Source organism: Vigna umbellata, chromosome 9 (assembly GCF_029865625.1).
Source record: "Vigna umbellata cultivar VRB3 chromosome 9, Vumbellata_1.0, whole genome shotgun sequence".
Classification (NCBI taxonomy): Eukaryota; Viridiplantae; Streptophyta; class Magnoliopsida; order Fabales; family Fabaceae; genus Vigna; species Vigna umbellata.
The window spans coordinates 44,864,174-44,885,280 of record NC_142173.1 but is presented as its reverse complement, the minus strand read 5'-3'; the positions used below and the strand labels follow the sequence as shown (position 1 = coordinate 44,885,280).

At 33.7% G+C, this 21,107-nt stretch overlaps 1 pseudogene; it reads right to left on the bottom strand.

Annotated features, from left to right (window-relative positions):
- Positions 1 to 11,512: 11,512 nt before the first annotated feature.
- On the bottom strand, positions 11,513 to 16,266 carry LOC148193662 (putative LRR receptor-like serine/threonine-protein kinase At1g67720; annotated as a pseudogene).
- Positions 16,267 to 21,107: the final 4,841 nt, after the last annotated feature.

The following is a 21,107-nucleotide window of genomic DNA, read 5'->3' as shown; positions in this document are numbered from 1 at the left end:
TATTATTCAGACTTTAACTTTTCAATTCTCCATCATACCTTTCAATTCCTTTTTTGGAAAGTATGAGTGGAGCTTAGTTTTGATTTATTTTCTCATTTCTCGCCTCTTTGTTCATCTCCTTTCTCTTAGCGGGAACAATGTTGATGATGGATGTAATACACAACATCAAAAGTGGAATAAGGTGTGGATTCGTAAGATTTTTGTTTCTATTAAATTATTTGAAGATTAAGAACTAAGATGTCAATGTAATGTATTTCTATTTCTATTTATGAACGATTACGTAGGTTTTCAAATTCTCGATTTGGTAATTTATGTTGTTTGGTTTAGTTTGTTTTGCTATGTAGTTTCATTTTTTCTGGTTTGAATATTGTATTTCTAGTTTTTGTGGTTTGTAATTTGGATATCATAAAATTAAAGTATAATTTTTTTCACTAGCAAATATATAAATACAAAAATAATTAATTTCTTTCGGAAAAGAATAACAAATATTGAATTTATAATAAATTGATTGGTCTTTATGTTATGTTAATGATTGATAAATGTTTTATTTAAAACCAATTGAGTTATTGTAAAACTCCAAAAAATAACATTTTAGAAGAGGTGATGGTTTAAAAATAATGAAACTCAATTATTTTAATATTAAATGGTTTTAATATAAATAGCTTTATTATGAATGAGTTTCATTATTTTATGTTAAGACAAAATCGTCTATAAGACTAAAATGTCTAAATGGTCTCATATGTTTTGAAGTTTAACAAAACAACATTAAACGAAATGAGTATATAAAAATGATGTCATAGGATATAAGAATATCTAAAATATAAGTGATAGATAAAGCACTCTTGAAACCAAGTAACTTAGGAAAGCCTTAGAAAATCAACTAGGCATAAATTGGACGTAACACTAAACGATTTCCAAGCTTAAACGTCAATGAGAGTCTTTCTACATACAAAAGTTATATTGTACTAGAAGGTAATCAGTCAAACTCTCAATTTAGTTAAGAAGATAAAAATGTCTAGACAATGTTTTTGGAAAAGCCTTTAAAAGTCTCAATTAATATTCTAGAAACTTATGATAGAAGAAAACTTTTTAAACGCACTTTCTGAAATGAGAAAAACCTAAAAGCGTTTATAAGAATAAATGATACCATGAGTTAAACGATCTACTTCATCCAACGATGAAGTCTTCAATCAATGTTTGGTATCTTAGTAAAAAGCTTAAATGATAAAATCCTACCTAAACGGTAGAAAATATAGAAAGCACTTTGTTGTTTAGAACAAACATTAAATGTCATTAGATGTTCAACGTTTAAAAACAACAAAAGTGATAAAAGAAAAGACATATTTGTTGCATGCATATCTACTCTACTTTGTGTAGTTTGCCTATTACACATATCCACCTACTTCATCCGATACAAATAGAAGTGGACGTTAGGAACAAAGAAGACATTCACGGAATGTTCTCTCCATCAGAAGTCGTGCTAGAAAGATAATACAACCTACTTTTATCAACGTACTAAAAAAGAAAGTTTGTTTTAACAAGTTGACTTTAACTCACAATTGTTTCATACGACAAGACTAAGACACAAGAATCAATGCCAAAGCTCTGTCTAATGAATATCTTTTGAGAAGCCTCTAAATAAAAGAAGATTCGAAGAAAGAATAAAGAGAATAGCTTACCAAAAGAAAAGCATACAAAGAGAAAAAGGAAATATTGTTGAGAGAAAAACACATAAGTGCTCAAGAATTCAAAAGAAAATATCTAAGAAGAGAAAAAACTCAAGTCTAGAAACACTCTCAAGCTTCATTGTAATATAAGCTTACCATTGTAAGAAGAGAGAAAAGAGAAAAACACTCAATGAGTTTATAGATTGTATTGTATTGAACATTTATCCTCTTTGTGAGAATAATCGTCTAAGGACTTGTAAGCAATCTGATTAATTGCATATTCTGAAGAGAATTCAAACACTTGTTGATTAACTCAAGTGAGTTAAGGATTATTAGGTAGCATATCAAGTTGATACCAGGATTGTCTGGTGAAAACTAGGACTGGGTGAAACTCAACTAGGCGGTGTATCAGGAGGATACCAGGAGTGGTGAAGAATACTACACAACCAAGAGTGAGTGAAACTCAACTAGTTAGGGTAACATGGGTTATTCGTTGACTAGGGATACTACGAGTGGTGAGAATAATCAATTGTAATCTTGTTGAAGATTATAGTGAAACCCTCTAAAGTTTTAGAGGAGACTAGATGTAGCTTAGTGGAGCGAACAAGTATAAAATTGATAGTGTGCTTATTGCTTTATTCTCTTTAACACTTTTTTTACAAACCTGCAGTTGCACTTACTTTTGATATAAACATTTCCTCCGTTAAACAATTGATTATTAAAAAGGAATTTTTATTAAAATGCCGCAGTATAAATATTTTAACAACTGAAAAGCACTTGAAAAGATTTTATTATTTCCCAAAGTCAAGCAACTAACTATTTGCGTAAAATCTTTCAATTCTCGACTAAAGTGTTATTTCATTGTTTGCGAAAAGTTTTCAATTAACATTATTCAACTGCCCTTCTAGTGTTTTCCAAGTACTTCATTTTAAAACACGCCATCGTTGGAGAAACCACTTTTTTAAAGTTCTATCACTTCTCTCTAAGGATTTGTGCTCTTTGTTCATTGCTTTGAAATTGATAATGTTTAAATCAATTGTTTTGCATGCTTGATTTGATTTAGAATTGATGAATTGGTATATGGAATGGTTGAATGTGAGCTTGTTGAAATATCTCTACTTGATATTGATAATGTTTTGAGATCACTTCTACACCACCATTTTACCATTGTCAAATGATCATCACCTCCATATCTTCATTGCTTCTGCACTAACCTAGCTTCTCTTCAAGCCATGTGCATAGAATGCTTTGAGGAGAAGTCATAAAAAAAAGCCCTAGAAACCATCACTCAACTTAGTTTTTATGTTCACCAACAAGCCCAAAAATTCAAGTCCACAAAACAAAGGAAAATAAAAACTTTACAATGAAACCCTATTACAATACTTCCCCACAATTGAGCCAATTAACATATATCTAACCTAAGCTCTAGAATTAAGAGCAGTTAGAAACACAAAATGGAGGAAGTAACATGCATACTTCAAATAAAGAAGGAAGGAGGCTAAAATTGTAGTAGTGTAGTTTGCGATTGTTTTGGAGCAATGCAATGGTTGAATGTTTGTAGTAAAGGGAAGGTTACAAGATGAGGGAAGGAGAAATCTTTGAGAAAATTCAAATGAAGTGACATTTTGGTTCTCCTTAATTTTACACATCATAACTTTTCTTTTTTCTTTTTTGCTTTTTATGAAAAAGCGCAAATGTCTAGTGATTTGGAGCTATAAGAAACATTTTCCTTCTCAAATTTGAAATTTTTTTATACGTAAGGCTTGAGTTAACCCAAAACAGATAGTTAGTTTAGATAAACAACGATTGAATTCACAATTCAAGTATATTTAGGCTCTTTGAACCCTTCACTCGAGCTTGGGGGACTGTGGATTGTTTGATACCCAAGTTTGTCAATTAAGGGGGACCAAAAGAAGGTTCATTTAGTTGTTTAACCGTAACAGGTTGGGTTAATCCCTTACATATGCATCGATATTAAGCTAATAAACAATTGTTGAATATCGTGTAGCTAAATTAGCATCGCGAAAATCAAGGCCATAACCGAGGAGTCCAACAAGAACACTAGGAACATGGGTCTTGACTTGTTGACCAAGTGAGCATGACTCTAAATAACAAAGGTAGTTATACTTGACTAGGCTCCATATGAGGACAACTACCCTTCAAGGCCTGGGTCAAACACATTCAGAGGGACACAAAAAGATTCAAGAGAGAAAGATATATATTAATTCTTTAAGTGTTTCTGGTTGTGCTCCTTAATTTACAAGAAAAGATCTTATATTGCCTACCTCTTCATCCTTTTTTATTATTTGTAATGCATTCCACTAGTAATCTTGGGCCTCATAATTGTAATGATTTTATTGTATTATGTTAGCTTAGAATTTAACTTTAAGAGAGGTGACGATGTGATAAATTTGGAGCTATCAAAATAGGTTATAGGTTATCCGATTTGGTCCACCATGGGTTAACCACTTAGTGAGCAAACCCAACTTGTCTCACTTATTAGTGAGTTTAAAAAATTTGAGCCCAATCCGAGTCATCACGGGTTGGTGGTTTAAATGAGTTAGTTCACTTAATTAAAAAAAATTACAACTTTTTTTTCTTCAATGTAACATTATTTTTAATATGTAACCAAAATCAAAAAAGTCCAGACCTATTTAAAAAATTTGTTTTTTCTCATTTTAGACAATTAATAAATCATTCATCCCAAAAACTATATCATAATTCTAAATAAAATCTAAATAATTTTAAAAGTCAATCAAACATATTCATCTTAAAGCTTAAAATGGGCTAAAACTCGTGACTAATGAGAGACAGAGGTAAAAAGTAAATGAAGTGTCATCGGCGTGGGTCTCTCTCTCCTCCAAAAGTGAGTTGATTATTGTTTTTTTATGTTTGAATTGATAAGCCAACCTAACTCACCACAAATTCAACTTAGGTAAGCCAGATTTTTAGTAGGCCGAATCCATTTTTGGCCCATACTGAAATATGCTAATATTTTTTTAATCCAACTCAACTCAAACTCGTGATGGTCGAGTTAAATCGTGAGTTTTGACCATTTGGACGTTATAGATAAATTCATATAAACATCTATCTTGTATCAGTTGTTTATTTTTACAAGTTAAATCATCGTAGATACGTTATCTTGTAATGGATCATTGATAACGGTTGAAAAACCGTTAATTTTATGCTTAAATTTGATACCAAAAGCAACCTTTAAGACTTAGAAACTAGCTTGAACTCATATTTTTGCTTTAGTTTTGAGAATAAGAGAGTTGAAAGTGAATTTAATAGTTTTGTGCAAGATTCCCTTGATTTTGTAGGCTAATTGAATGATTTGAAAGAAGAATTGAAATACCGAATGATTGGAGTGCTGAAAAGTCAACCAGAAACCAGAAAAGTCAACCAGTCAACCAGTCAACCAGAATGCTGAAAAACCAACCAGAACGCAGAAAAAGTCTGACCGAGTGGCGCTGAGCGGAAAAAACCGCTGAGTGGCACTTTTCGGGTGCCGAAATCACCGCTGAGGGGCAAAACAGCAGCTGGGGGGCAAAATGGATCATGCGCTAGTACCGCTCAGCGGTAAAATACCGCTGAGCGCCATTCTAAGTGGGCTTGGACCGATTTTCTTTTGTTTTTATGGGCTTGGACTTGTTTTATGTTATTTTTATGCCCTATTTAAGGACTTGCACGTCCTAGGGTTTGTATCTTTGGCTGGGAGGAAGTAGAAACACACTTTTCACCCCTTGGGGGTAGATTGGGAGATGGTGACGGCTCTCCTCTTCTCTTTCTCGGGTTTTTCTATCTCTTTCATTCTTTCATTATTATTCATCTAGTTTCACCATGAATATGGTGAACTAAACCTTGTATTGTTGTTGGGGAATCAATGTAGTCTTGTGAAACTCTCATATATGGAATTTGTGTTTAAACATCTTATTTGAGATACATGCTTTCTTTGATCATTAGTTAGGGTTTTTCCTCTTTGCTCAATGCTTGCTTTGTTTAACTCATTCAATGCATGATTATTGATTTTGTCGATACGGGAACGTACGGGGAAGTCTAGATCCGGGGAATTTTTCCCAATAGTATATTGGTTGCCGTTAAGCTCCTTCGCTAAAAGAACTAATTATTAGGAATGCTAGGAATCGTATGAACTCGTAATTGGGGATAGGCCTTCTTGCAAGGTAATTTAGAGAGTGGCATTAACAATTGTGAAAAGAATGTAGAATTCCTAAAGTATATGAGAGTGGATAAGATGAAATTGATAACCCCAACAACATACTCATCCATATATTCCATTGAAGTGTTTGTATTTTGTTTTAGCCATTGATCACATTCATGCATACATGTTTATTTTCAGTTTTGCATATTAAACTTCACTTATTTCGTTCTTAAGTCTTAAATAATCAACAAATCACATAACTAAACTAGGCCGTGAGTCCTTTGGGAGAACGATACTTGGTCTTACCGAGTTTATTACTTGAAACGATTCGGTCACACTTGCCGATTGTTCAACAAGTTTGTGACATCATATTTTGGTGATCATAAATTTGTCCATCAAGTTTTTGGCGCCGTTGCCGGGGACTCGTGGTTTAACTGGTTAATTTGTGTGATTATTGATTACCTTTGACTTTAATTTTGAATTTCTGTTTTTATTTTTTTCTGCTTTTATTTTATTTTATTTTTATTTGATTTTATTTGATTTTATTTGATTTTATTTTGATTTTATTTGATTTTATTTTATTTTATTTTATTTTATTTTATTATTTTATTTTATTTTATTTTCTGTTTTTATTTTTCGGTTATTATTTTTTTTATTTTTCTGTTTTTTTTTTTTCTATTTTTTTGTTTTTATTTTTATTTTTTTTTGTTTTGTTTTTTGTTTTTATTTTTTCGTTTTCTGTTTTTATTTTTTCGTTTTCTGTTTTTATTTTGTTTTTCTGTTTTCTATTTTCATTTTTCTATTTTATGTTTTTATCTTCTATCTTGCTATCTTTTATCTTCTTATCATTTACTCTTTGTATCTTCTCTATCTTTTTATGCTAACAAATATTTTCTAGAGTTTTGTGCCTAATGCTTGCAGGATGCAATTCAGACAAGAATTTAACTATATGGGCACTCAATTCTTCCAAGGTCAACAAAGAAAGCAAGAGATCTCATCTTTCAGGCAAGGCATGGAGGAATCACTAGGTCATGCATGGGACAGATATAAAAGCCTATTAAGAAAGACTCTCACGCATGGATTTGACGAAGTGGAAGTAGTCCTAATCTTCCTTGGAGGTCTTGGTTCACAAACCAAGATGATGCTTGACGCCTCAGCTGGAGGAAATATCAAATGGAAAACTCCAGAGGAAGCTACAAAATCATTGAAAATATGGCTACAAGTGATAATGAACTAAACAGTGAAAGAGGAGCTCCTATTCAACAAAAAGGAGTTCTACAGTTACAAACCAATGATGCCTTGCTTGCATAGAACAAGATACTAACTCAACAATTGGAGAATCTCACAAAGATACTTGCACAACTGCCAAAAGAGTTAAAGACAGTTGCACAGGTTCAACCACAGATGTGTGAATTATGTGGTGGTGACCATATAAATGGTCAATGCGCCTTTCCAGTGGAAGCTTTAGAGGATGTTAATTTCATGGCCAATCAATTTCCATACTATCAGGGGAACTTCAATCAAGGGTGGAAACCACACCCAAGTATTGGTCAAGGACAAAGTGGGCAAGCTAGACAATCAGGGCCATTTCACAAACAACAACAGCAACAACCAACCTTATGGCAACAAATGTCTACACTTAATGAAAGATCAACAAGGTTGGAAGAAACTCTTCAGCAATTCATACAGAAAACTGAATCTTCTCAAAAGAGCACTGAAGCAGCTATTAAGAACTTGGAGATTCAAATGGGTCAGATTACCAAGCAATTGGAAGAAAGGCCTGACAAAAATTTTGGGGCTAATACTGAGGTTAACCCTAGGGAAGAGTGTGAAGTGCTAGTGAGTGTAAATGTTGAAAAAGTTGAGTTGGAAAAAGAAGAGAGAGAAGAGAGAAAAGAGAGAAAAGAGAGAGAAGAGAAAGAAGAAGAGAAAATTTGTGTGAAGATTGAGAAAGTGAGTAGAAAAAGAAAAGAAAAAAAGAAAGTGAGAGAAAAGAAAAAGAGGACGAGAGAAAAAAAGAAAGAATCATATGAAAAACCTCTTCCTCATCCAAAGAAGTATCATAGGAAGGAAAAGAAATTTAAGTGCTTCATGGAAATCTTCAAGAAATTGGAGATTAAAGTTCCTATGATTGAGACACTGCAACAGGTTCCTGGTTTGATCAAATTTCTGAAGAAGTTCAGTAGAAAGAAGAAAAAGAAGATGGAACATGAGCTTTATTGGGTCAAGCTAGTGACGTTAAAAGAGCGCTTGCTGGGAGGCAACCCAGTGATTTAAGAAATTTTAATTTTTGGTTTGGTGATGTAATTTTGAACTTTTGGGTATTTTTGTTTTTGTTATAAGTTTGTTACAGGGTTTACATCTACTGATGGATGTTAGGCGGAAGAGTATCTACTGAAGGATACTATGTTTATATACACCTACTGATGGGTGTTGGTAAGAAAGATTTGCATCTATTGAAGGGTGCTGGAGGATTTTGGGTCAGGCTCGTGACGTTAAACAAGCGCTACCTGGGAGGCAACCCAGTTGATTGATTTTATCTGTATTGTTTGTTTTGATTCTGCTTTAGTTGCATGATAGGGATTGAATGTTTGAGTGATTTGAGAAATTAATTGCAGGGAGCAAGTGAGGGGCATGAGTAGAAGGCACCTAGGGTAAGCTAGGAAGAAGAAAAGCACAATACGAAAGTGCCGCTGAGCGGTGGTATCGTAAAAGGGGCTTAGGTTGCCCCTTAGCGGAACCCGAGCCCATTAGGGTATTTTTATACCCTAAGTCACACTTTGGCCTCTATTTTTAGATTCTTCTCTGCACACACACTCCTAAACATTTTTCCAAAGGTTCTCTACATTTTTCCTTTCATTCCTCTTTAGAAAATCTCCCTTCCACTCACTTTCTCACTAGTTTTCCATCTAAGTTTGGGGTTGGGAGAGAGCATCATTGATGGGGCTGAGTTTTTCAAAGCACTAGAGTAGGATTTGTTTTATCAATCACTTATGTTTTTAGTAGAATAGGATTTGATGTACTCAATTGGAAATTTTGTTTGTTATGATGGTTTGTTTATGATTGTTGTTTGATAAGTAATGCCTGATGATGCTTTGATATTGATTGATGTTGAGAATGTGCACATTATATGCTTATACAGGTGGTTCACAAGCATTGTGAACAAATGCAAGATGTTGTGATTGTGATTATGATTCTAAGCAGGATGTTATATGTGGAATGTGAATGAGCTTATATGTGAGGTTTTGAGCTCCAGAGTTGTTATTGTTGAATACTATTACTGTGAAAGCATGAATGACTTTGCCCAGGTTTTCTATGATTGAATTACTTGCTTGTTTGCATCATATGATCAAGGCCATTTGTTGATAACCCTTCTATTAGCCAAATTCATAAATTGAGCCCACTAAAAGAGAACACTATGTGTTATATCCTTTGAACCTCTAGCCTTGAACATGATTTGAAAACCCTTGTTGAAAAGCTTTACCTTGAGTTAAGTAGAAAATATTTTGTGGTATTGACAAATGTTCAAGTTTGGGGTTGTTGGAAAATAGAAAGGGAAATTGAAAGCATTGAGCTAAGAACTAATAATTAAGTATGTGAAAAGAAAAAGAAAAAGAGAAAGAAAAGAAAAGAAAAAGCAAAGCTCAATGCAAAAGAAAGTTGGGAATAAATAAGAATGATTGTGTTTATATGTTTCTCTTAACTCAAGGGTTTTGTGATCTAGAAAAACCAATTTTCTTGTTAGCCCAGCCACGTTATAAGCCATAGAAAAGTCCTTGTGATGATGCTTGCTGGTAAGTGTTTTTGATTGTGGTTAAATGAAAGGCAAAGTTGATTCATGTGATATTGTAATAGTAGAGTGAATGAGTGAATATCTCCTATACACTTGTGTGTTTGAGTGAAACACTTTATCTAGTGAGGATAGATTCCATGAACACATAAGAACATCTTTGCTTAGTTAATTGATCATTCATGAAAATAGCATTTGTTGGATAGTATGTGTTTGAGTGATCACTAAAAGCATGTGCACATCTTGATTGAAGTCTTGATGATGAGCTAAATTGAGTATTTACTTGTCTTGAAAGAAGGATTTTTGAATGTGGTGAACCATTATATGGATTGATGGAAGATTGAGTTACATCTTGCTTGCTTGAGGACAAGCAAAGTTTTAAGTTTGGGGTTGTGATAACGGTTGAAAAACCGTTATTTTTATGCTTAAATTTGATACCAAAAGCAACCTTTAAGACTTAGAAACTAGCTTGAACTCATATTTTTGCTTTAGTTTTGAGAATAAGAGAGTTGAAAGTGAATTTAATAGTTTTGTGCAAGATTCCCTTGATTTTGTAGGCTAATTGAATGATTTGAAAGAAGAATTGAAATACCGAATGATTGGAGTGCTGAAAAGTCAACCAGAAACCAGAAAAGTCAACCAGTCAACCAGAAAAGTCAACCAGTCAACCAGAAAAGTCAACCAGTCAACCAGAATGCTGAAAAAACCAGAACGCAGAAAAAGTCTGACCGAGTGGCGCTGAGCGGAAAAATACCGCTGAGTGGCACTTTTCGGGTGCCGAAATCACCGCTGAGGGGCAAAACAGCAGCTGGGGGGCAAAATGGATCATGCGCTAGTACCGCTCAGCGGTAAAATACCGTTGAGCGCCATTCTAAGTGGGCTTGGACCGATTTTCTTTTGTTTTTATGGGCTTGGACTTGTTTTATGTTATTTTTATGCCCTATTTAAGGACTTGCACGTCCTAGGGTTTGTATCTTTGGCTGGGAGGAAGTAGAAACACACTTTTCACCCCTTGGGGGTAGATTGGGAGATGGTGACGGCTCTCCTCTTCTCTTTCTCGGGTTTTTCTATCTCTTTCATTCTTTCATTATTATTCATCTAGTTTCACCATGAATATGGTGAACTAAACCTTGTATTGTTGTTGGGGAATCAATGTAGTCTTGTGAAACTCTCATATATGGAATTTGTGTTTAAACATCTTATTTGAGATACATGCTTTCTTTGATCATTAGTTAGGGTTTTTCCTCTTTGCTCAATGCTTGCTTTGTTTAACTCATTCAATGCATGATTATTGATTTTGTCGATACGGGAACGTACGGGAAAGTCTAGATCCGGGGAATTTTTCCCAATAGTATATTGGTTGCCGTTAAGCTCCTGCGCTAAAAGAACTAATTATTAGGAATGCTAGGAATCGTATGAACTCGTAATTGGGGATAGGCCTTCTTGCAAAGTAATTTAGAGAGTGGCATTAACAATGATGAAAAGAATGTAGAATTCCTAAAGTATATGAGAGTGGATAAGATGAAATTGATAACCCCAACAACATACTCATCCATATATTCCATTGAAGTGTTTGTATTTTGTTTTAGCCATTGATCACATTCATGCATACATGTTTATTTTCTGTTTTGCATATTAAACTTCACTTATTTCGTTCTTAAGTCTTAAATAATCAACAAATCACATAATTAAACTAGGCCGTGAGTCCTTTGGGAGAACGATACTTGGTCTTGCCGAGTTTATTACTTGAAACGATTCGGTCACACTTGCCGATTGTTCAACAAGTTTGTGACATCATATTTTGGTGATCATAAATTTGTCCATCAATCATACCATATAAAAAAAGTCTCTTCTATTTGTATATTAAAATTTTACACTATGTTAATGGACGATATGAGATTTGTAAAGATTTGTATAAATAGTGGCTAAAGTTTAAACTTTGTCGTAAAAAAAAATCACACAATCACTATGTTCCGTTCCAAAAAGTGTACATTTGGCACATTCAACTAAGCAAAAGGCAAAATTTGAAAGCTAGAACTAGGAGAAATTGGATCTTGATGGCTTTGCCAATATTTAAAAGGAAGTAAAAAAATGTGCATGTGTTTACTCTATCGTGCGGTAGGTTGTGCAATGGAATCATCAATTGAGAGGAAGCTCTGAGGAGCAACCAAATCCATGTTGACCGAAGAATGAACCGAATTTCTTGGCTCATCCGAATTTCCTTCGGAGCCTCTTTCAATAGCAATGGCATCTTGTATCTCCTTCAGAACTTCTGAAATTGATGGCCGCATGTGTCCATGTGGTTGAACACACATCAATGCTATCTCTGCTATTTTCCACATTGATTGCAGGTCATATTTGTTCTGCAGCACGGGATCAATGATACCTTGTATGTCTCCACTCTCAACGTGTAGTTTTGCCTATCAAACAACATAGTTTAGATACTGATATCATATATTATTTATACATATCAAAGACAAATATAAGTATAGTTTATCCAGTTTAAAGTATCGGTGTAATAAATGTAATTCAATGACATGCAAGTTCTTCAAATCTATTAACATCAAATTATTGTTATTTATAACATCAAAGTATGCTTTTTCTTAGAAATTAAACTCACCCATTGGACTTGTTTCTGCAATTAGCACCAAAGTTGTCATTGGATATTGCTTCTTGACCAGATATGAGTTCAAGAAGAATTACCCCAAAACTATAAATATCACTCTTTGTCAGTAAGCTGCTGAGAATGTAGTACCTGTTGAAAGTTACAATGATAAACTTTGTCGTGGGCACCCAACAAATAATAAACAGTAAATTCATGGAAAACAGTGAAGGCCTTACTCAGGATCCAAATATCCTACTGTTCCTCGTACTATGCTAGAAACATGGGATGCCCCATCCACAGCAAGTTTTGAAAGACCAAAATCTGAAACCTTGGCTTTCATTTGTCGGTCAAGAAGAATGTTGCTGCTTTTCAAGTCTCTGTGGATGACTGCAGGAACACAGCCTGTGTGGAGATACTCAATCCCTGAACATGCATAAGATGACACGCTTAATAACAATGTACAATTCAATCATCTTAAACTATATACATAAGTGATGTACTATAAACCTTTTGCAGCGTCTTCTGCAATCTCTAGGCGCTTCTTCCAATCGATACTCCGTCCGTGTGTTAATGGGGCTATAGAAATTTATGAATGGTTTAGTACATTGATTTCAGATTCTTCATTAAAATCATGCGGGCTTACTTACCGTAAAGATGTTCCTTGAGAGTTCCATTATGCATGAACTCATAAATGAGCATGCTATTTCCTTCTTCTCGACAATAGCCGAGAAGCTGTACCAAGTTTCTATGATGTATTCTTGACAGAAGAATCACCTGGATCAAACAAAAACATAACTATAATATGAATATCTATTCAATGCCAACACAGCTTAGTAAGAAATATACTACAGATCAAGACATGAAAATTTAACTAAGTCAATTAAACTGAGATGTCTGCAATGTTTGATTGCCGAAGTGGTTTATGATGCAGGTTACCTCGTTGGAGAACTCTCGTTTGCCCTGGTAGGAATTACTGGTTAGAACTTTAACTGCTATCTCTTTTCCATCTTTCAGTTTTCCATAGTAAACAACTCCAAAACCACCGGAACCAATTTTTTTCTCAAATTATTTGTAGATTTTTCGATTTCAGAAAAGCTGTAGCAATGTGCAGCTTCTGCAGGACCAATGCTTTTAGTAGGCTCCATACTTTGAGAAGGGTGGGAAACAAGGCTGTCTGTAAACAGTGTAAACAAATATCACATTCTGCCGTCTCAAAAATCTCAGAAAGAAATGGTATATAATTTTGATTCAGAGTCCTACTTTGTTCGTAATATCTGTTTTTTTCCTTTATGCTTAAACAAGCATGATATAATAGTGGCCAAAGCAGAACAGCAGCTCCAACTGATGCACCAATAATCACATACAAGGGTGTCTTTTTTCTGCTATCTTTACGAAGATTATCGTTTCCAGAGTAGCTGTTAGGGAGCAAAGTAAAAGTATAGGTCCTTATGTGAAAATGGTGAAGTGTAATGCTGCATAGCATTTAAGTTGAAGTAAACAACGTACTCACTTTAGAAAGAAACTTTCTTCAGAAGATCCGATGGTACAGTTCCGGATAACATATTATTTTGGACATACCTACAACCATTTCAAGTGTTACAAAAATTGTGTCAAAATAAACCATGTATTATCAAAATAGGACAAAGGACATCAACAAAAAAGTACTTATTACTGCAGTGACTGTTGCTAAGCTTGTAAGTCATATTTGGATTTACAAAAAAGTATATCTAAGTTCAAATTTGATCGAATACGATACCAAGTTCAAGATAGCTTACAATTCCCTCAAGTTTGGAAGGTTCACCAAAGATGTTGGGAGCGCACCTGTCAACTGGTTGTTCCAATGACTGCAAGAGGAAGATGTTCTGGTTCAGTTAAAACTACAAAGAAAGAAAAAAATAATATACGAAGAACTTATGTGCCATTACATGATCTTTAAGTCCATGCATCCTGTGAAATCTGGTATTGGGCCAGTCAACATGTTATCATCGAGCCATCTGCACCATGAATCAATCATTGTGCCTCAAGTTTGAAAGATTTGAAGCAAAATACGAAAGCAAAACAGAACTTACAGTTCAACCAGACCATGAGTTTGGTTATCTCCAAAGGAATATTGCCCGTCAAGTTTTTATTGGACAACAACTGCCATCACCACCAATACAAAGCAACTGTTATTACAAAAAGCTAGCTGGTTTTTCTTTCCTTCTCTTTCTCTTTTCTTTTTCGTTTGTTTGTTATATAAACCTTAAAACATGTAGAGTATTACATTGAAACTACTTTTGGCTGTTGATCTGAGCTACAGCGGACCCATGACCATGGAACAGGTAGACAAGGATCACCGCCTTCTTGTGCCCATTCTTCTGAGGAGTAGTGTGAAAGTACACTAGATATAACTTCTCCTGCAAAGTGGAAACCATGAAATCCAGGCACAGAAAATATAATAGGATGCTTCAAAGAGGATTTAACTTACCATCAGGAGAGCCGTCATTTTCTCCAAATACTCATTAATCTCCATGGCATTTAGAAGAGGGCCCCTGGCAGAATCAGATGTTTTTGGCAAATTTAAATGACAAAACAAAGGTAAGGATAAATTGGTATATCCTGGTTCATAGAGGCGATATTTTCCTGGAGCATTTTCTTCAATATTTACTACAGGCTTACTAATATCCGGATGACCAGGAAGTACTAGTCTGAATTTCCTGGATTCATTTCAGCCAAATCTTCAATCTCTGCGAAATAGGTGACTGCCCACGCAAACCAGGAAAACCATCCAAGTTCAACCTGTAAGTTAGAGATCCATTTGTGCCCACTACACCACTCTGCATTACTTTCATTGGAGGCATTTCATCACTGCTAACTTCAATTGATTTGTTGGTGGAAATTTTCCTAGTTCCTGCAGCAACATCGACAAGATAGTTTGCTCTCTTGATAGAATCTGACTCCCAAATTCTATCAAATGGGTCATCAGGATACCTGATATGGCAGAAATACACACAATGAATGAAATGAGTCTTCAGAAGATTAACTAGAGCAACCTATGAAACAGAAAAGATTAAACCTAATACCTGATTGGAGCATCACTATCTGCACCAAAATTTATCCTGGCGGATACACTGAGGTAAAAGTGTTCCTCGGTGTATGTATAATAAACTGAACCATTGAATTGCCGGAGTTCAAGAGTAGATATGAATGGCTTTCCAGTTGTTGCATTTGATAAACATACACTAACTGTAGGACTTAAAGCCAGAAATATGAGCTCTCTCATTTCTATGGTGTTAGCATCAGATATAACTATAGTCGACCAATGAGTAGCACCAACAAAAATGTCAAATTTTGATAAACTTGTTTGCATCAAGTTCCCATACAAGAACGACGCCCTCAGTAAGTACCTTGTCCTACTAACAACATCAAGTGAGTAGCAGTATTTTCTAGAATCAGCAGGAAAATGTCGTACTGTTGTGTATTGCTTCCGTGTCTCATTTGCAACTGATATAGTGCTTATGTCTCCATACCTAAGTTCATCAGGAGTCCATGGAAGACCAATTTCGTCAGTGAAATTTTCTTTACCACCACAGTCCAGACTCACAAAACCTGCGAAACATGACATATTTTGTCACCAAATAACAGCATAATCTAGTATCCAGATTTTACTGAGGAAATCAATCAAGTAAATATCAGACAATAATAGTCTATCGAGAATTGAGATAAAGAAGAAACAGTGATAAAAGAACCAAGAATCAGTGCCAGAGAACAGAGACTACAGAGCACAATGGCGAACATCAAAACAAAAACACACTCTTCATTTTATTGCAGAAACCGGTGCTAGAGAAAAAATACTCAATCTTTGTGGAAACCAATAGAAGGGTAGAGAAGAAAGTTTGAAATAAGCAAAAGCAGAGAAGAGGGTACCTGGAATCTGAGCAGAAGAAAGGTGCAAGAGAAGTAGCAGCGTGAATGAGAAAGAGGACAGGAAGATGAAGAAGGGTACCCTATTCTCCATTTCTTCTCCAAGAAGGTTTCTAAAGAGAGCACCACACTATAAACAATAATGTATGAAGGAAATTCAACTGAGAAAGCGACCTCAACGTACCAAAACAGAAGTTTGAGTTTCTTTGTCACACTGAAAAATAAACAAAGCAAGATCCTGAAACAACAAATATACCTGCCACGATACTTTGTTATTCTTTTAAAAGATATAAACAATATGAAACCAATATCAGATATATTCTGTTAACATTAAATTCAATAGTGAATAATAGAAATAATGAATACGGAAAAATATTAGAGCAGTAAAGTAAGAAGTTCAGATTCTGCATGTGCGAGGAGATAGCATACTATGACACAAGTTTCAGTAGCTACGGAAAGTGGGACCTGAGTGACCTGTGACCTGTGCAACTAGACGACAGAGGGTCCTGAGAGGGCCCACATAAAGTTTCTACTGCACCTCTTTTCTTTATAATTTTTATAACCAATATACACTTTGTGGAATAAAATTAAATAATAATATCATTTAGAAAAAATATTACATAATATCTTCAAATCATATAACATATCTTAGTTTTTTATCTATTTAATCTTCAAAATGTATAGAAATATATATATATATATATATATATATATATATATATATTCTAAGATAATTTTTTTAAAAAGAAAAACTCTAGAATGTTCACTGTATGACGTTATTCACCCTCTCACTCTTATTTTTCTTTTCTTCCTCTCTTCTCTTAACTTTTTCTTTCTCATTTTTTTTATAATTTCTTTCAAAATTCTTGCTTTTAGTCTTTTTTAGAATTCGATAGTTGTTCATAGTAGGTGATATGAGTAATTAAGGAACATTTCTATGGGATGAAACTTTAAACAGTAAGTTTTTTTTATTTTTTAAAAATATATTATTAATTTTGATAGGATCTATTAAAAAAGTAATTATTTTCAGTTTGATATAACATATACTAAAAAATTAATTATATTTGGGAGCTAGAACTTTAATTGAAATAACCGGAACAAGAGATAAATGAAACTATTTATGTTTTTTTTAGAACTTTAAGAATAGGTAATGAAAGTAAGATATATGATCATAAGATTTTTATTTCTATACAATGATGTTTTTTTTTTTGTTTAAACTCATATCATGTTTGAGATTAAATATTCTTTGAGACATAGTTAATATAATTTTAAAATATTTTGAATTGAACAATTAAAAGTTGAATTGTGAATATGATTTTGAAAAGTATGGTTGGTTTCTATAATTTTGTTTCATACTAGTTTATGAGTATAATGTGAATGAGTATACATTGAGTTTCAATAATCAAGATTAAATTAAAATGAGTAAAGGATGATGTTTGATCAAAGGTTTGCATTATATATTTGAATTGTTTGGAAGTTTTATTATTGAAATATTTTTAAATTATCCTTGAAATTTGGTTCAATTGCATAATGGAAGATGATTTTTTTGAAATTTTTGTGGAGGATTTTCGTTCAAACAAATTAGGTTAAAGACTCGTACCTTACTTTTTTATCTTATTTTTGTGTAAACAAAAATAAAATTGAAAATAATATTGTGTTTTTGTCTTATTTTCGCTTAAATGAAAGGTATTTTACCTAAATGAAAATACCACTACAGCTTACCTGATTTTTGTCCAATTTTTGCACGACCTAATTTTTTTTCTCTTTAATTTATTTATAATGTATATTTTTATAAATAAAAAATGAATATGAACTTCATATGATTGATTTATGATTTTATTTAAATGAATTATATTATATTACAATTTCTTAATGAGAACTATGAAACTTATAAGAATTTGTAGTCATAAATGATATCTGAATTATTGTTTGATTTGAATATGAACTATTGTCACTTATAATGTAATAATAATTTTCTTGTTTCATTGATGGTATAAGATATCAAGTTAAATAAAACCGATGAGGTAATTATTTTATATAATGACATTTGTAGATGTGCGACTTGAATTGCAATAAAATTACCGTGTCAATTTCTCTTAAATTTATTTATAAATCTAAATTTGATAAGTACATTTAATATTTATCTTTGGAAGAAGTTACTGTATATTCCACTTTGTTGAATTTATTTTTATATGTTAATCAAAGTCTCATTTATGTGGTTGATGTATGTTGGATTTTAAATGAAAATAAATTATTGTAATTTATTAACCAAAATGTCTCCTCTTATATAATTTTTCTTAAATTATTTTAATAACTTAGTGAATTGATAATTATACACCAAACATATATAGTTACATATGTTCTAAATAGAATATGTTACATATGTATTAAATAGAAAAAATAATTCTGAAAGTTAATAAAGTTTCTGTATTTTAATTCTCTTACAAATATTTATATTTTATATATTTTGTGTATGGTAAAAAAATTTAATGAGTTTATAATAGTTAGTTATTTAATTTTTAGGGTGGTACATGTAAGGACCTAGAAAATAAAGTATTAGAGTAGATAGGTGTATTAAAATAGTGAGACGAGCATTTTATTTTAAAATAATCTTATAATATAAATAGAACTTTCTAAAGCTCAGTTCATTATCTAAACACCTCTATCTCTCTATAACCTTATTCACCTAGAGTTCTCTGTCTTCTCTCTAAATCTTTTCTCATTTGGGGTGTCGGTTTGACGATCAGGAGGTGCCTAAACGATCCTGGCGTCAAGAGCTATCTCTTCCACCGATTAATTTTTGGATTTGGTCAAGTAAGTGAAAACCCCTCTTTCTTGGCCTTTAGGGTTCTTAACTTTTGTAGATGTTTCTGTTCTTGCATGAACCCGATGTTCATCTTCTTGAATTCCTAAATTTCTAGTGACTCTAAGGTTGGGTTCCAACTGTTAATCGGTGAATTGTAGGTTTTCTGAGAGTTCCTTGTACCGCAAGTAATCCGCGTGGCGTTTTGCGGGCGTGAGTTGTGGAGTCAAGGTAAGGGAAGCTAGGTACTTTCTTTAAATTAGTTGTATGGCATATGTATGTTGAAATATGTGTTATTGTGCTGTTTGAGTCACAATTATCTTTGGTTTTAGTAGATGAACTGATATGTACTGGAATGTAACTGTGGAATTGTGGAATGATGTTTGTGAACTGATTCTGGATGTGGAGTATACTGTAATTGAGTATGATAGATGAGTGCAATATGTTAGTATAGTCTTTATAGTATGTTAAGTGAATTGGCTAGTGTTTTGGGTTATTTTAATGGAAGTGAGGTAGTGAAATTGAGAATTAGAGGTTAAGTGCTTATTTGGTTTGTTGGGACAATTTAGGTAAGTTATATGTGACTTGTTTGAGTCATTAAAATGGTCAAAAGCAGGTTCAAAGTGGCAGATTAGAATTTGGGTCCCTAAGTTGATAATTTTGATGTTTTATAGTAGGAATCAGTTCATAATTACTTCGGATTGATGTTGTGAAGGTTTAGAATCACTTAGTCAGGTCTAATTAGGTATATACAACAATCTAAGGGTGTTAGAAGTTGGGATTAATGGTTAGAATTGGTAATGGCTGGTTGAGTTGCATAATTCTGTAGAATTTCGTTTTGTAGATTATGCAGACTCGCTATGCGAATGGATTCGCATAACGAGTCACCTTGGCAAGATGCTCTCTGCCAGGGCATTCGCACAACGAATGGGCTCGTTGTGCGAATGGTTTGAGAGGGTTCCTCTTTCTTTGATGATCTGCATAGCGATTCGGGGCGCTATGCGACTGGTAGGGGTCTGGAGTTATTTCTAGTTTTATTTGAATAGGGAAAGGGGCGCATAACGAGTGGTTTGGAAGGTTGGTTTATGTTTGAGCATTCGCATAGCGACTTGGGTGCGCTATGCGAGGGGTTTGAGGTCTGGTACCTCTGCGAGTTAATTCGCACAACGAGTTGTGTCGCTGTGCAAGAAACTCCTGATCTCGCTATGCGAATGGGGTGCGCTGTGCGAAAGTTGAGTTAGTTTACTATCTTTTTCTATCATCTTGTGTTGTACTATGTTGGGTGTTGTTTGGTTTGTGAAGTATGTTTGAGAGTGTTTTGTATATATATAAAGAGGATAAACCTAGATGTTAACTACACATGAAAGTATGTGGTTTTAAAGTATGGTTGATGGACATAATTCCATGATCCTTACGAAGAGGTTTCATGGTGGTGCCCTGTGTAAGTTTAGAATGATTTGCAAGGAGCTCAGTCTTGGGGTTATCCTGAAATTCCAATGGTCTTTCATTCTCAAGTAGAGAGGATTGAACCATGTCGTGAGGAGTAGTAGGAGGTCTTAGTCTTGGGGGTTTCCAGTATGCCTCAAGGCCCGGGACAGACTAACCTCGTGAGTGTGGTAGGGTGAAACCCATTGGCAATGGCTTTGCAAAGTTGTAGAAGCCACCACGAGTGCATGACCGCCATAGCTCGACAATCATTCTAAGTCTGGACGGTCAAAGTCATTGTGGTGTTATGTATGAAGAGTTATTTGATGTAAATGAATAAGTATGCTTGTATGAAACTTAGTAAATGAGTATATGATTAATCTTTGTTTAAACTAGCTTACCCTTGCTTTTCTGTTGTATATCCTTGTATGTTTCTCTTTTGCGATGATCACCTGTTTGGTGTGAGCTTAGGGAGACATTTGTTTGAGTTACTTCAGCGATAGGTGATCGAGGGAATTTAGTAAAGAAGTCGGACGAATCTACAGGTATAAATATTGTCTTTCGTAGGTTTGTTTCTTATATTAGTTAGTTCATCATATATGTAATATTCATTTTAGTAGTATTTTACTATTAAAGATGAGATGTTACAGTACACATCAATTCTACTATAATTGTTTAAATTACTTTATTCTTACTAGTTTAAAATTACTTTATTCTTACTATAATTAGTTAAAATTACTTAGAGTTTTTGGAAG